The 15,378-nt window shown below is 33.8% G+C and overlaps 2 pseudogenes; both read right to left on the bottom strand.

Moving 5' to 3' along the window:
• Positions 1-2,158: 2,158 nt before the first annotated feature.
• Positions 2,159-5,414, bottom strand: LOC143622196 (receptor-like protein 6; annotated as a pseudogene).
• Positions 5,415-5,780: 366 nt separating this feature from the next.
• On the bottom strand, positions 5,781-8,774 carry LOC143622169 (putative ABC1 protein At2g40090; annotated as a pseudogene).
• Positions 8,775-15,378: the final 6,604 nt, after the last annotated feature.

Here is a 15,378-nt window from a genome sequence, read left to right as displayed (position 1 = left end):
TAGATGCCCAAGAAAACCGATTTCTATTACCACCATTAGAGTTGTTAAAACTGTGATTGTTGTTGTAGTTCCTAGAATTGTTGCGATTTCCACAACCCCGATTCTACGAATCGCGACCACGGACCCGAGAGGCATAGTTTGCAAAATTGATGAGGAAAAGCGGGCTGTGAAACCGAAGATTGTGGCTGAAGAAGGCCAAGTTGTGACATAAAATGTTGAAGAGCATGAACCGTGTCAGGAGACAATGAAGGAGCCGCGACTGAAGAAGAGCTAGCCGGTGGTGTTGCGGCTGTAAAGGCTTGCACAGGGGCTGCTGGAGTCTTCCTGATCATGTAATCATAATCAGATATGAGGGCATGTAAATCTGAAAACGCAGTGGGAAATTGTCGACCCACAATCTGTGATTTGAAGCCATCGTATTCGTCACGAAGGCCAGTTACAACCGGCATAACGAGATCTTTTTCCTTGTATGGTTCGCCAATATTGGTCAGGGCATCAGCATACTCACATGCACGAAGGAGATAGGCATCGCTGGTCTCATTAGGTTCCATCTTCAGGCGAAGAAGCTGTGATTTGAGGGTGTATTCTCGAGATATGGTGTGAGGTGCAAAGGCATGTTCAAGAGCAGCCCATAATTCTTTGGATGTATCACCTTGAACATGCTGGAAGGCACTCTCAGAAATGGTAGATAGGATTAACATGCGAACGTGAGCATCATTAGACACCCATGTTGCATGATCTAGATTATGTTGGCTGACTGGAGGCGTGTCTTTATCACTAGAAAGAACGGTGATGAACGGGTCTGGGCAAGGAATGGTGCCATCAACATAGGGAAAAAGGTTGTTGGTAACAAGAAATGGCTGGATTAATGTTTTCCAGTAGCTATAGTTGGTTGTAGAGAGTGTAAAACCAAACTTGTGTGAGTTGTGACTCTGTTTTTGTGCTTGGGTGAAGAATGCAAGAAGTGCCATGGCGGCAGAGGGTGGTTGGCTGAGGTGTTTGACGGCAAAAAATAAAAAATAGGGTTTGTGACCCTTTTGGCTCTTGATACCAAAATAAACAACGAAGATTGTATTGTATTATGTGATTATGTATAAGAGATTACAAGATATAAATAGATTACATAAATGCACTCTAATACCCTCTAATATAAATCATATACATAAATATCAATAACTTGTCTAATAATGTCCTAGCAAGTCTTCTTTCCATATCTACAATTTTCATATTCTCGGTAGTGGAAATCAAGCTATTAATGAGACAACACTACTCAGCTGGGGTGACAACGGGTCAAGATAGAACCATGCTGATTATATTCTTGGTGTTGAACGTTTGTTCGGCTACTGAGAGGTATGGGAGTAAATAGTTGGTTGGGCCACTTTTGGTATTCAGTTAAAGGTGAAGCAAGCGAGGAACCCGGAGCTTTGGGGGGGCGCCATTTGTTCCATAGCTTCCGTCGGGTAGCATTGCATTGAACTTGTTCATGATGGGGTGCATTTTTCTTGAGGTTCTTGGGGTGGACTGCATGCCACGTATGATGCGTGGAAGGAGACTGGTTGATCTGGAGGTTGATGATAATGAGGTTGAAAGAGGAAATGATGGAGAAAGAGTGGCTGCAACTTCTGAACATGTAGAACTCAATAAAATAACGACTAGTCACACCCGACTTTTGTTTAATTTGGTAAACTAACGAAAAATGTGAAATGCAAACTTCAAAAAGAAAATTTATTTCTGATGTACATGTATGAATCATGTGCCATTCTGCATAAGCAATTGCGTTGAACCACTTTTGTTTGAATACACAAAAAACACACATGAACCTCTGCTAATTTCATGTTAAATAAGCAACTAGTCACGCCCGCAGCAGATCTAATGCAAAAAATACACATGAAACTCTGCTAATTTCACATTAAATGTGTGAATAACAACAACAAAAAGTTAAATCAAATAGTATTAGGAAATTTGACTATCAAATGTAATTATGAGACATTTTAATACAAAATTAAAACAAATATTCAAAATATAGACACTATAATACAAAATTAAAACAAATACTTAAAATATAACATATTCTGATCAGAAGGTTCTCTACAACTGCTAGATTCAAAACAGTCAGCCGCACCCTAAAGATCTTTACCTGCATCATATTAAAAATAAAATAAAAAAATGAAAGAAAACAGAGTTACGAGTTTTGCACAGTTTTGGAGAATAAAAAAACATATGAACACGTACCATTCATGAACTAACTTTACCATCTTCTCTTATTTTGCCTCTTCAAGATCATATGGTCTGATGCATCAGCAATTGCATTGATACATTTTGGTCTTCCTGTTAATAACATTAAATATCCCAACACTAATCCAAGTAAGGTTCCACATCCAAATCCCATCATCACCACTTTCCATGTAAATCCATTATCCTCTTCATCTCCATCTCTATCACCTTCAAGTTGTGGTTCACGCATACGCTCACTGCATTTATTAGGCAATTGTTGCCCACAAAGTTTTGGGTTCCCTCCAAATGATTTCCCTTCAAATGTGTTGAACTGTTTTCCTTGTGGAATGGGGCCCACGAGATGGTTTTGGGATAGATTTAAAAACTCAAGAGATGTCAAGTCAGCAAGGCTTTCTGGGATCTCTCCGGTTAGTTGGTTCCATGATAGGTCTAACGATTCAATTTCTGAAATATTTCCAAGAGCCTGTGGGATTCGACCCGTTAGGTTGTTGTGGGACAAGTTGAGCACTTTCAAAGAGTTTAGATTTCCAATGATGCTTGGAATTTCCCCTTCAAATTTATTATATGATAGATCAATAATCGTGTACTCGACCAAAAGTCGCGGGAAATTTTGATCCACTCCTTTAATCGCACAAGTGAAAGAGTAATAGTGCTTGCCATCTATGAATACATATTCTAGTCTTGTGTTCTTCTTTACAACATTGTTCATGGCCTTGGAATTTTGAAAATATTTTGTTGGGAGTTGGCCTACAAACCCATTTTGAGACAAGTCAAGAACCTGTAGACTTGGAAATGGGAATATAACAAACGAAGAGGTTACAATGCCACCATAAAAATTGTTTGATCTGAGGATAAGAACCTCTAAATAGTGAAGGTCTCCTATCCAGCTGGGGAATGTGTCATTTAAGTGGTTGTTTCCCAAATCAATTACTCTTAAAAAATAACATTTGTTCAGAGAAGTTGGCACCTTGCCTTCTAATTGATTTCCATTCAAAATAAACCCTACTAACCAGATTCCTCCTATCTCCCCTACCGAATCAGGAATGTGCCCATGTATATCATTTCTTGACAGATCTAAGTGTTTAAGATTTTTCATGGATCGAATGAATTCCGGAAAAACCTTTAGATTGCAGGAGGCCAAACTTAAGGTCTCCAAAAAAGGATGAGTGTGTATATAATGATTAGCATTATTAGTGGTAACAGATATTCCACTATATGACAAAATGAGTGTTTGAAGGTTTGTGAGGCTTGATAACAATGTATCTAACTCCCAATCACCTCTAAATTTATTATATGAAAGGTCTAGGGAAGTGAGGTTGGTAAGCCTTTGAAATGTTTGCTGGATGGGGCCATTATCAAGCACATCAATCCGGCCGATTAATTCATTGTTGGCAAGGGATAATTCTTGTAAAGATGTAAGAGAAAACAACTCCAGTGGCATATTTCCTTGGAACATGTTATTATCGAGGTAGATAGATGTTAAAGAAAGAAGAGTAAACAATGAAGGAGGCAATGTTCCAGAAAGCATGTTAAATGATAAAACTAGGGTTTCAAGATTTCTAAGGTTACCTATTGATTTGGGGAGGGAGCCGTTTAAACCACAATACGAGAGTCTCAAGTAAATTAAAGAGTTGAGATGGCCAATTGAAGTGGGTATCTCTCCGGATAAGCTTGTGTCTTCCAGATCCAAGTAAGTTAAAGAATTTAGATTGCCAATTGAAGTGGGTATCTCTCCCGATAAGCTTGTGTCTGACAGATCCATGCCAGTTAAAGAGTGGAGATTGCCAACTGAAGTGGGTATCTCTCCCATAAGCTTGTTTGTGACAGATCCAAGTTTACTAAAGATGTGAGACGGCCAATTAAAGCAGGTATCTCTCCCGATAAGCTTGTGCCACTCATTTCCAAGATCGTGAGAGGGGTGTTAGCGCTTGTGTTAACCTTGGGAAGTGGACCAGAGATATTAATGTTCCCCGACAAGTGAAGTCCTTCCAAATTTTTAAGACTTAAGATGTTATTTGGTACCTTTCCTCGCATGTTGGTGTAGCTAAGACCGAGTGATCTTAACGAAGAAGAGATATTAAGATAAGTGGGTAAAACGAACCCTATACTAATTTCGGCTAGGTAAAGGCCTGTCAAAAACGTGGAATTTTGAAGGAGAATACTGAAAATACGAGGTTCCATCTGCAAATCATTAATCCCATTCATAGAAAGATCAAGAAAAACCAAATTAGGAAGATGTGTGATCTCTGAAGGGATATGACCTGTGAAACTGTTACCTGACAAGTCAAGTGTTTCCAAAGATTGAAGGTTGAGTATGTTGTGAGGTACATTTCCTAGCAATCCCGTGGAGCCCAGATTTAGCAATTTTAAAGAAGAAGAGATATTAATATTAGTAGGTAACACAAAGATGTCAACACCATTAAGAGATAGTTCTTTTATGACCGTAGAATTTTAAAGCAAATTGTAGAAAACATGAGGTTCAAAATTGAGGAAAATATCATTCTCATTCCCATTCCTAGAGAGATCAAGGGACACCAATTTATGAAGGAGTGAAATACCTGTGGGAACTTGGCCCGTAAACCCACAAGAAGAGAGGTTGAGATATGTGAGACTATTAGAAACCATGTTTATGTGAGCTGGAAGTTGGGAATAGGTAAAATTATTGTAAGCAAGGTTGAGTTTTTGTAGATAAGGGAGGTGAAAAAGAGTGGTGTTGGGGTGGATGGTACCTTGTAGCATCCCACAGCTCAGGTCAAGACTGATGACGTTACCAATGGAGTGGTCACAAGTGACTCCGGTCCAATCACAACAATCTGTATTTGTGTTCCAGTTAATCAGAATTGGATTATAACCGGAACCAAGCCAATTTTCACACTGAGAATACTGGGTAACATCTATTGAGGAATTGATGAAGGAAAGGTCATGTTTAAACTGAAGCAAGGCAATGGTTTGTTGAATAGAGCATCTATGAGTGATATTGGCAAAAGGGACAGAGAATGAAGTAGAGGAGATGAAGAAAAGGAAAAAGAAAAGCAAAATAGAATTGCTCATGCTCTTTGATTGTATGTTTGTAATGGCTATAGATATTCATACTTTTCTACAATCTATATATACACATCATGGCTATTCGTTTGTGGTCTAGTTCAATTTCTAAAGGTAAGATAAGTTTTTGACTAACAGGACTAAAACTTCTATTTTCATGTATTATTATGCAAAATATCCTACTTTTAATTGTTTGTGGTCCATAACTATAATTCTCACTCATATAGTAGCATAGTGAAGACTTTTCAATAACGTATCTTTTGGTTTACAAGACTTTGACTTGGTCTGCGTAGTGGCCCTTCTTAGGGTCTTGAAAGTATACCTGCAAATATTTTTTTAACATAAATAAGCTATTTGATTTTAGGAAGATAACAACAGGAACATGTTACTCCTATTGAAATTAAGGTGCTCATAATGATTATAGACCCCAACTAACAATACACTCTAGTATATACTTTATTGATGAGAAAGAATATGAATTTGTACAATCAACTTCATTCAATTATAGAGAACTATGAAACACAAAAGAAAGAAACCAAAGAGGTAGTATTGTGTGAATGGATCAAAGTTGCATAATGAGTACATCAATGTAGGGTCCTTGAATTGGTAACTCGCCTTTTATGCCTATTTTTAATGTCGTGATTAACAAGATTCTTATACAAAACTTCATAGCATAATATGTGTATAAATTAGAAACAAAACAAGGGTTTGATCCCCAAAGATTACAAATGTAAAATAATTTATTTAAGTCTTTCGTATAAATGCTAATGATCATTCAATACTAACTAAAAGCTATATGGAATTGCAGCATCCACAAGGCAACCTGCATTATGTAAAACCGGGCTTTCAATGAAATCCGCTCGAAGCAAACAAATAGGTAGGTAAAAAGGGAACGGGCCTGTAATAACTTCTCCTCAATCAATGCCTCTGAAGAAACTCTTCCGGTGATCATGAAAGACTCCACATATGGTCCTTGTATCTGTCAATAGAAAATACACAAACCTCACTTCCACATACTTTCAAATTATTAAAATTACACATGTTCAAGTGGCATTTATAAATTTGGTAAAAAAATAGATATCAAAGCGTTATTTACAGAACGCAAGCAATCATTGGTCTTTAACATCAGCAGGATAACACGAGGCAGTTTATGCAAAAGCTCCGTGATCATTACCTTGTATGGCAAGATGGTCAACTGCAGGGTCAATGACCCTATTCCAAGGCCTCATTGTAAGAATCCCTGCATATACAGATCCTCTCCTGCACCAAATTTCATGCAATTTTCCGTAATTCCTTTCGCATCAGCCAACACCAAAGCCTGCAAAAACATTTTCATCCTTCGCTTGTTGATCACATAAACATGGTAAGAAGATAAAAGATGATTATTAAAATTAAAAAAAAAAAACAAATTCCAGAGGGCGGCATAGTTGGTCCTTGTGGAAACGTCGAGTTGTTTGTACAGACCGTGGTCCAGTAGTACTAATTGCGGCTTTCTTCTTCCTATACATATACAAACAAAAAAAAAGAATCAAATAAATTTATTAAATGGAAAACATCAACAAAAAGAACAAATGAAAGTATTGGACTCCCATACGGAGCAGATTTTGTAAACATTATCATTTCTTATATTTTTAATATATAAAAATCATCTAGGTATGTTATCAAATATCAAACCTATGCGTATGAGAAATTTGATAAAAATCTAAAGCTATCGGATTTAAAAACATGATAAAAAAATGTACGATTATATGTGTTGTTTAGCAATTAGATGTCATACCAAAAATGCCACTTTTGTGGGAGGGCAGTGTCCGAACTAGCAAGTTGGCGGCATATGGGTCACAATGCACAAATCCATGCTTAAACATCATCTCGGCAAATGCTTTACTGACATGTACTGTGTAAAGCAAACCTCTTACATGTTGTTAGAAGGAAAAAAAACGTTTTTTTGCCATAATAACATACAACAACTATACCCAGCGATATCCCACATATAGCTTTGCTATATGTAGGGTATGGAGAGGATGGGATGTAGGTAAACCGAAACCCTAACCCAGAGGAAAGAGAGGCTTCTTCATGGGAGATCCTCAACTCCAAAATTTTATATGGTCATGAAAAGTATAAAAGAAACATATGCTTCCCTATACGCAATATAGATAAGAAAATAGAACTAATTAAAATATACAATGGGTATGTTTGGCAGGAAGTTTTTAGGAGCTTTAAACTTTTAAGAAAAAACTTACTCAATTAAAGTCTTGTTTGGTTCAAGGAGCTTGAAGCTTTTAAGTCAGTAGAAAAATCTTAAAGCTTAAAGTTTCTACTAGTAGCGTTTAGAAAGAGCAATAAGTTTTTAGTATTTTAATTTACTTAAATAACCTTACAAAATAAATACATTTACTATTATTGTTTTTAGTTATGCCCATTTTAGTAATTTTTTACATTTTATTAAAAGTTTCAGCTACTCTGTCAAACATCTAAATATATATAAAAAACTAAAGCTACCAGTTACCAGTTACAGCTTCCAGCTTCAAACCACCAACCACCAACTTCCAGCTACAGTTAGCAACTAGTTTTGCCAAACATACCAAATAACATAGAAAAAAATAATATAATATTAGGCATCTACCAATACTAAAAATAATATATAAAATATAATTAATTAGAAATATAAAAATAAATAAATAATAATAGATAAATAAATTAATAAATAAATAATACATAGGTCATCTAAAATATAGGTTAATCTAAGACAAAGTTAAAACAAAGTGTTACCCTTTTACATAAGTCTTTAACCTTAATCCTATATCTTCAAGAAGGTCTATCCTCACCATAGTAAGAGAATAAAATTCATGCACGAGTAACAACTTCCATCTATAAAGATTAATGCCAATTTTCAGTTAAGAGAAAAAGAACTTAGGCTATGCGTAATGGAAGGGAAACAGATTGGGACGAATTGCGGCATGTGACGCCCGGTCAGCAAAGGAAGGGAATTTGTTTTTGGGGTGTAATGGTGTAGGGCTACAAACTGGGCCTATAGTGTCTTTTTCTTATTATTTTCTTTTTATAATTAAACTAAACAAATAAAAACCAAGTAAATTAAATAATTAAATAAAAATGTATTAAAATTAAAAAAGAAATACAAAAAAAACTAAACTAAAAAAATACATAATTAATCGTGTCGTCGTCGAAGAAGTTATGAGCATCGGAGGGTGTGTTTGGTTTGCTCGGATTTGTCGACGACGATGTCTTCGACTTTTTCAAGGCCGGGTTAAGCCGGCTCGTTGGCCGACCGGAACGGTGGGTGCCCCGTTCTATTTCGCGCAATGGCGTAGTTTTTTCCAACATCTTAATTACTTGAACAGTTTCCCAGACCGCCCTTCGGTTTGGCCTTGAGCCCGAAAGTCGCTCAAGGCTTGAGATATAATGTCGCCGGCGTTATGCCCGCTACGCCAACCGGGCCCGTGCAACCAGTTAAGCCACTTCCAGTGGGCTTGAACCATAGTCACAGAATTCGCTATACAGAGCACGTATTTCGTATTGGAACGTTTTGTTCCCAAACGAAATCGCTAACGATCCAAATTGCTATGAAATCGTGATTTGTTGTGACCAGTTCGTCGTTCCAAATCAATGGTAAAATCGATTTCAAATGATTGATTCGTTGTTCTTAATTGATGGAGAAATCGATTTCAATTGACCTGGTTCGCCGTTCTCATATTGCCAACATTGCCGATCAGTTTAATCGATCCAATTATTTTGGGCGGAAAATTAGGAAAGTCTTTAATTTCCGTTTCCAATTATTATTGGGTTTCCAAAATCCAAAGATACCCAATAATTTAGGTCAATTTATATTAGACGTGTAATCAATTACTGTAATTTATATTTTTGGTATCTATGCCATGCTCTTTTTCTATAATAATATAATAACAATATATTGTTGTGAAACAACAACCTATTAGCTAAGTTTATACACATATAGAGATGATAAAGAGAAAGAAGATTGATTCTTATTGATGTACATAACCAAATACAAGATACATCTATTTATAAGGATATTGCATTAATACAAAGGAAATGAATGGAAGGAGGTTATGCATGTGGAGAGTCACCATATTAAAATGTATTCATAATACTCCCCCTTGACTATACACATGATGAAATAGCTTGATTATGTCGCCTCATTAAAAATCTTGCTAGGAAAACTCATTGGGACAAAACCATAGCTACGGGAAAAAGAGTGCAACGCGTATAATACTCCCCCTCATTTATACATCCGTAAGTTATGGGTTTCGATCTTTTAGGAAAGTTTGTTTGAGACTTTTATAGTTAAGAATCCGCCGCATGATCTTGTAGCGTACACTTCATTATTTGGAACTTCATTATTTGGAAGAATTACGTACTATCTTCGTGTATGCCGCATGATCTTGTAGCGTACACTTCATTATTTGGAGGAATTACGTACTATCTTAGTGTATGACTAATAGTACATCATCTTGTAAATAAGTGACTTGTAGTACCTCATCTTGTAAATAAGTGACTTGTAGTACCTCATCTTGTAAATAAGTGCCACAACATCTATGACTTTGCTATATTACATTCCCTGCATCAACATAACTAACCAAACCTTTTTTTACGGGTTAGTAAAAAACTCATATCTTTCATACCTTGAATGTATCAAAATATTTATGTTTAGCTCATTTCGAAACCTCTCTACTTGAAACAATTTTTATCTTATTAATATATATAAATAAATAATATATCTAGTTGTGTATAACTAGCAAGAAATATTGCACCAATTGCAATAAATTATAGTACTTCTTGACCAAGAGGTTGAATTTAGAATTAGAGTATTTGTTTTATATGAGATGAACTTCATTCATGCTCCAACATTTTATATATGAAGTTTGATTGATAAAATATCATTATAGAAAGGCTCTATATGCATACCATCTCTTTATAAAATACAACATGATACTATTGATTTAATATTAAAATATTCCATATATGGATCAAATATATCATATTCATATCTCTTCTAAGAGATAATCACCGATTGATTATATCATTTCTCACTCGGCTTTTATAGTTCACGTATAGAACTTGTTAATTTCATATAATAAATTTCTTGAGCTTTTAGCTTAAATGCTTCATGCACGTATATCATGAACTTCCTTCTATGTTAACCAATCATGTATACAATATACGACTCAAAAGTTTTTGCAATTCATCATGGATTTCCTTCCATGTTAACCAATCATGTATACAAATTTATTCTTCAAGAGTTTGGCACATAAACTTCATCTGGTTAACACATTCTTTTCTATGTCATATTTAAAGATGCCATCAAGAATTATTTTAATTTCATTCCATATTGTACCATTCTTGTACAACAGTTTATTCAATGTCACCATATGCTTATTATTGCATAGGAATTACATCCTTAAGATGCTTACTTTTAACCAATAAATCGTATTAGGAAACTCACCAGGAGTTCCATATATATTCCATTCATCAATGTATACAAGAATAATATATACTCGGAGCAATCATATCGTACTTGACAACTTTTTTTTACATGATTTGATAATTCAAATCCTTCATAGATTTTCTTGTAAATCTCAGTATCAACTGAATAACAATATTTATTGGACGCATATCAATTCTCTTTTTGTATTACCATACTGTTTAGTCATCGGAAAGTCATTGCTTCTACCACTGGAGAATGTGTCTCCTCATAATTAATCATGGATCTTTGCAAAATTTCTTATGCCATCAATTTTGCAATTTATCACTTGATAAATATTCATAGCTAATATACAATACTCGTTTGTTTCTAACACATTTTACAACTTTAGTTGTACGGACTGTTGGTCCAACATACTTTCCGTTATTTATAGAATTCAATTCTGCCATGTTTGTGTCTTTCCACTTTGGCCAATTATTTTTATATCTCATTTATCGGCAGAATGTAGTTCTTGATCCTCAACGTTTTCATTATTTCAAGCGCTATACAAAATTATCAACGACGCCGATTTTTTTTCGATTCTATACATATCTAGACATGATATAGTTTTATTGAAATCTCTTTTATTTTCAGGTATCTGAGGTTCTCTTCTAGAACCATCATGTCTATCGTCTCTTAAAGAGAATATTTCATTATACCTCAACTTGACCATTTTCATTACTTGCTACATTTTCGAGGATTTTTATTCTTTGAACCGAATAATCTATCATGCTTCAGGCGTGCCATATACTCATCACCAACGTATGGTTGTCCTTTCAATAATATTAATTGGAGCACTAGCAGTTGTTATATGTGACTTGGCTAGTCACTCTATTTAGGTCAGTGAATGCATCTGGTAGTTAATTCGTTAATTCTTGTAAATGAATTATCTTTTTAACTTCTTGTATGCACTTTTTAACTTGAGGATCAACATAATAATAATTCATTACAACTTTTTAATTTTCCAACTGCTTCTTATTTCCCCCCTCATGTTGGAAATATTATTTTGTTTAAGTAAAAATCAATATTGAGTCGTAAACGAATTCCACGTTAATGACTCTAAATACGTAATTATCAATACTTTTCCATATCCAACATATATTCCCAACCTTCCTTGATGTCTCATATTTGTGCACTATGGTGGAGTAATTGCAATGTGTTAGGCACTTTTAAAAAACTATAAATGGGAAATATTTGGTTTCTGACCAAAAACCAATTGTAATAGGGATGGAGAATTATAACTTATTGGCCATATAGATTTTAATAACACGTCACATAAAAACATATGCTGCAACATACAAATATGAACTCTTGCTCTCATGATTATTGGTTTTGCAATCAATCATAGACGTTTGATCATCGTCATCGACAAAAATAATAAGCACATGTTGTTTAACACTTATTCCAATAATCATTAGTAATGAGAATTAAGATCACCTCTAGAATAGTGTGCTTGCTATTAGCTACGTCACAAGTCACGCAAACTTCAGGTTGCGAATTTGATAACCATTTAGACGATGCATCGATTTAAAAACACTAAATGGTATTATGTCAGGATATACATATCCTTTTATCATTTTCATAGTATGTTAGAGATTTAAACCCAACTTAGTTGGTTAACAATTAACTTCCCCTTGAGAACAAACATTGTATGTTTAATTACCATGAAGAATCTTCTAGTTCTCCAATAAATTCACATCATCAATGACTCGGAATGGTCAAACCGGTCAAGCCAATATATTAAACAATCATGATCCATAAATTTATGTATTATGATCATGTATGCTTTAGTTTAACTCGTGTTTGTTCAATACACCACAAAAAAATACGAGAGAATAATATATCATCATTTTAAACATTCATGTTAAAACACATTTCCCGGGTTTTATTCCCGTATAATCACTCTCTTAGCGTGCCACTTCTTGTGGTCAATAGTAACATGGTTGATCTCGTTATCAACACGAGGGTTATTATAATGTCCTCATTTACCAATATCATGACCTTTATCACCGATCATTTTATACTCATCACATTATTAACATAGTTGATATCATTATTAACATGACATCATAACAATTTATTCAATTACCATGATCACAGAGTTTACCGGATCATTATATCTTCACATTCACTTCAAAGAATGGATTATTAACTAGAAAACTTTCAAGGTGTTATCATTACAATTTCCTTAGTTATGATGAAAATCTTTACTCTGATCAGTCTATCATCACATTCACTTCAGGGAATGGATTAGCACCACACAACTTTCATGGTGGTCATTTTATACGTTGTATATTCTTTAACAATCTTTCTATTCAAGAGAATATCCGAGGTTTGACAATGGAAAATGTTATGTTCAACTTGTATAAATAATATTCTCATCACATAAGATAGTAATTGTGAGGAAGTAATTCTTTTCAAGTTCTTACAAAAATACAAGTAATTTGATAATAAGCTTTAGGGTGAGGTGTCATATACCATAAATAATATTTACCTAAATTCATTCGTGTTTATAACTTGAGATTATATACCACAACTTTGGCCATTATTTAGTTGTTTACTCTAAAAGTAATACATATGAAACTCAACAATCTATGATACAATCTTATTATATATTTTTATCACTTACAAAAATATACATCATGTACTAAATTATCCTTACTTCAAATTTGGCATAAGCGTATATCTTCATCAACTCTCATAATGCTTTAATGATAGATGATAGTCAAAATATAACATATATCTTTTTGTGTACATACATTTCAAATATTTGAATTTAAATCTTATAGTACTCCTGAATTTCTCAATAAAGTTATAGTATAAGCACTAATATGATGACAAATACAAGTATCATAGTATTATACAACTTCAATATGATAATTATGTCATCAAATAAAGTAGGTTTATCATAGCCTTACTAATTTGCAACACTGATCATAGAATACAATAAAAGAAACCTTTAGTTCTACCCAGACTAAGTGTTTAATAACAAACAACAATATTAATAATGATATAACAATGAGAATATGAATAGGCTAGATCATAAAATGAGATAATTTTGTAACACCTCTGCTTGCTAAACTTAATCAATAATAATAATAATAATAATAATAATAATAATAATAATAATAATTTGTCCTTCAACTTTGAAAATAACCTTTTTTTAAGGTATTGCAAAATGATTAAAAGATTATTGAAACAAATAGTTGATTTGAATTTAATGATACTCAATTCAAAACCTACGTGAAAGTTATGGCTAGTTAATCATAATTATAATTAATTTCATAAATAATGACGTTCGATTCACTCAAGTCAGTTACATGCTACCAACTTTAAATGAATTTCACATATATTAATAACTAAATAATCTGTAAATTAAAATGATAACAAGGTGCACTAATATAATAATATGTTTCAGATCATATACCACCACATTCATGTGTAAGAGGTTCTCATAATTATGGTTGCACCTCAACCACAACAAGTTCCCCATTATTATCGAATAGTTTAAAACAATACAAGTTTCCATGTTATCTTCCTCAGTCTATTAAATAGATTTTCTTATATCCATTTAAATAAAAATCTATATGTAATCGCTAGACTTATTATTGACAAAACAACTATTCTTGAAGTAACTAATTTTGTAACACATTATGAATGATAAAACAAGTATAACGAATAACTAAAATATTGTATGAGTCTAAGCATGCGTGACAACTTAAAACATATATACATATATTTCAATATCATACCAATAATTTATAAACTAACATCATATAAATGAATAAATAACTATAATGATTTAGTGATTGAAAATGGATTACAGAATAAATCTATAAAAATCATCAAGTCATGTCATTCATGCTAACTTTGGTTTTCCAACATTTTCTTTTCTGACAAAATTTAATCATAGTCCATAACTTTTAGTGATAAATCATTAAACTAGCCATTCCAGATAACAATATACCAATATAGTAATACAAGATCAACAAATAAGAAATCAACAAAGTAAGACTTACTTGTAGGATATGATCCACCTTATTTGTAATATGATTCAAATCAAAGAACAATTCGTGCTGATAACGTGTTGTGAAACAACAACCTATTAGCTAAGTTTATACACATATAGAGATGATAAAGAGAAAAAAGATTGATTCTTATTGATGTACATAACCAAATACAAGATACATCTATTTATAAGGATATTGTATTAATACAAAGGAAATGAATGAAAGGAGGTTATGCATGTGGAGAGTCACCATATTAAAATGTATTCATAACATCTATATTATGGAATTCAGATTTTGAAATTTGGTAATTCTATATAATGTTATGGTAAACTGCATTTGGTAATTCTGTTTTGAATTGGGAACATTGAACCGGATTTTATGGTATATCGTACCGAGCCGTACCGGTTCGTACCGAAATGAACCTACCCCTACGTACCGAATACACCCCCACTAGCGAATTGTGTTCCCGTTCCTCGTTTCCGTACCGGAGTGAACCGCGAACTATGTGACTATGGCTTGAACCGCTTCCTTTCCCCGGTACTCTTCGGGTTTACCGGTTACCGCGAGCCAAGCTTCAAATATTTTCTTCCAAAA

The sequence above is a fragment of the Bidens hawaiensis genome, unplaced genomic scaffold (genome assembly GCF_021521415.1).
Source record: "Bidens hawaiensis isolate Kalapana, Puna unplaced genomic scaffold, B.hawaiensis_p1.1 tig00003058_1, whole genome shotgun sequence".
Lineage (NCBI taxonomy): Eukaryota > Viridiplantae > Streptophyta > Magnoliopsida > Asterales > Asteraceae > Bidens > Bidens hawaiensis.
The sequence above is the reverse complement of the archived record's forward strand: the minus strand, read 5'-3'. Positions and strand labels throughout refer to the sequence as shown.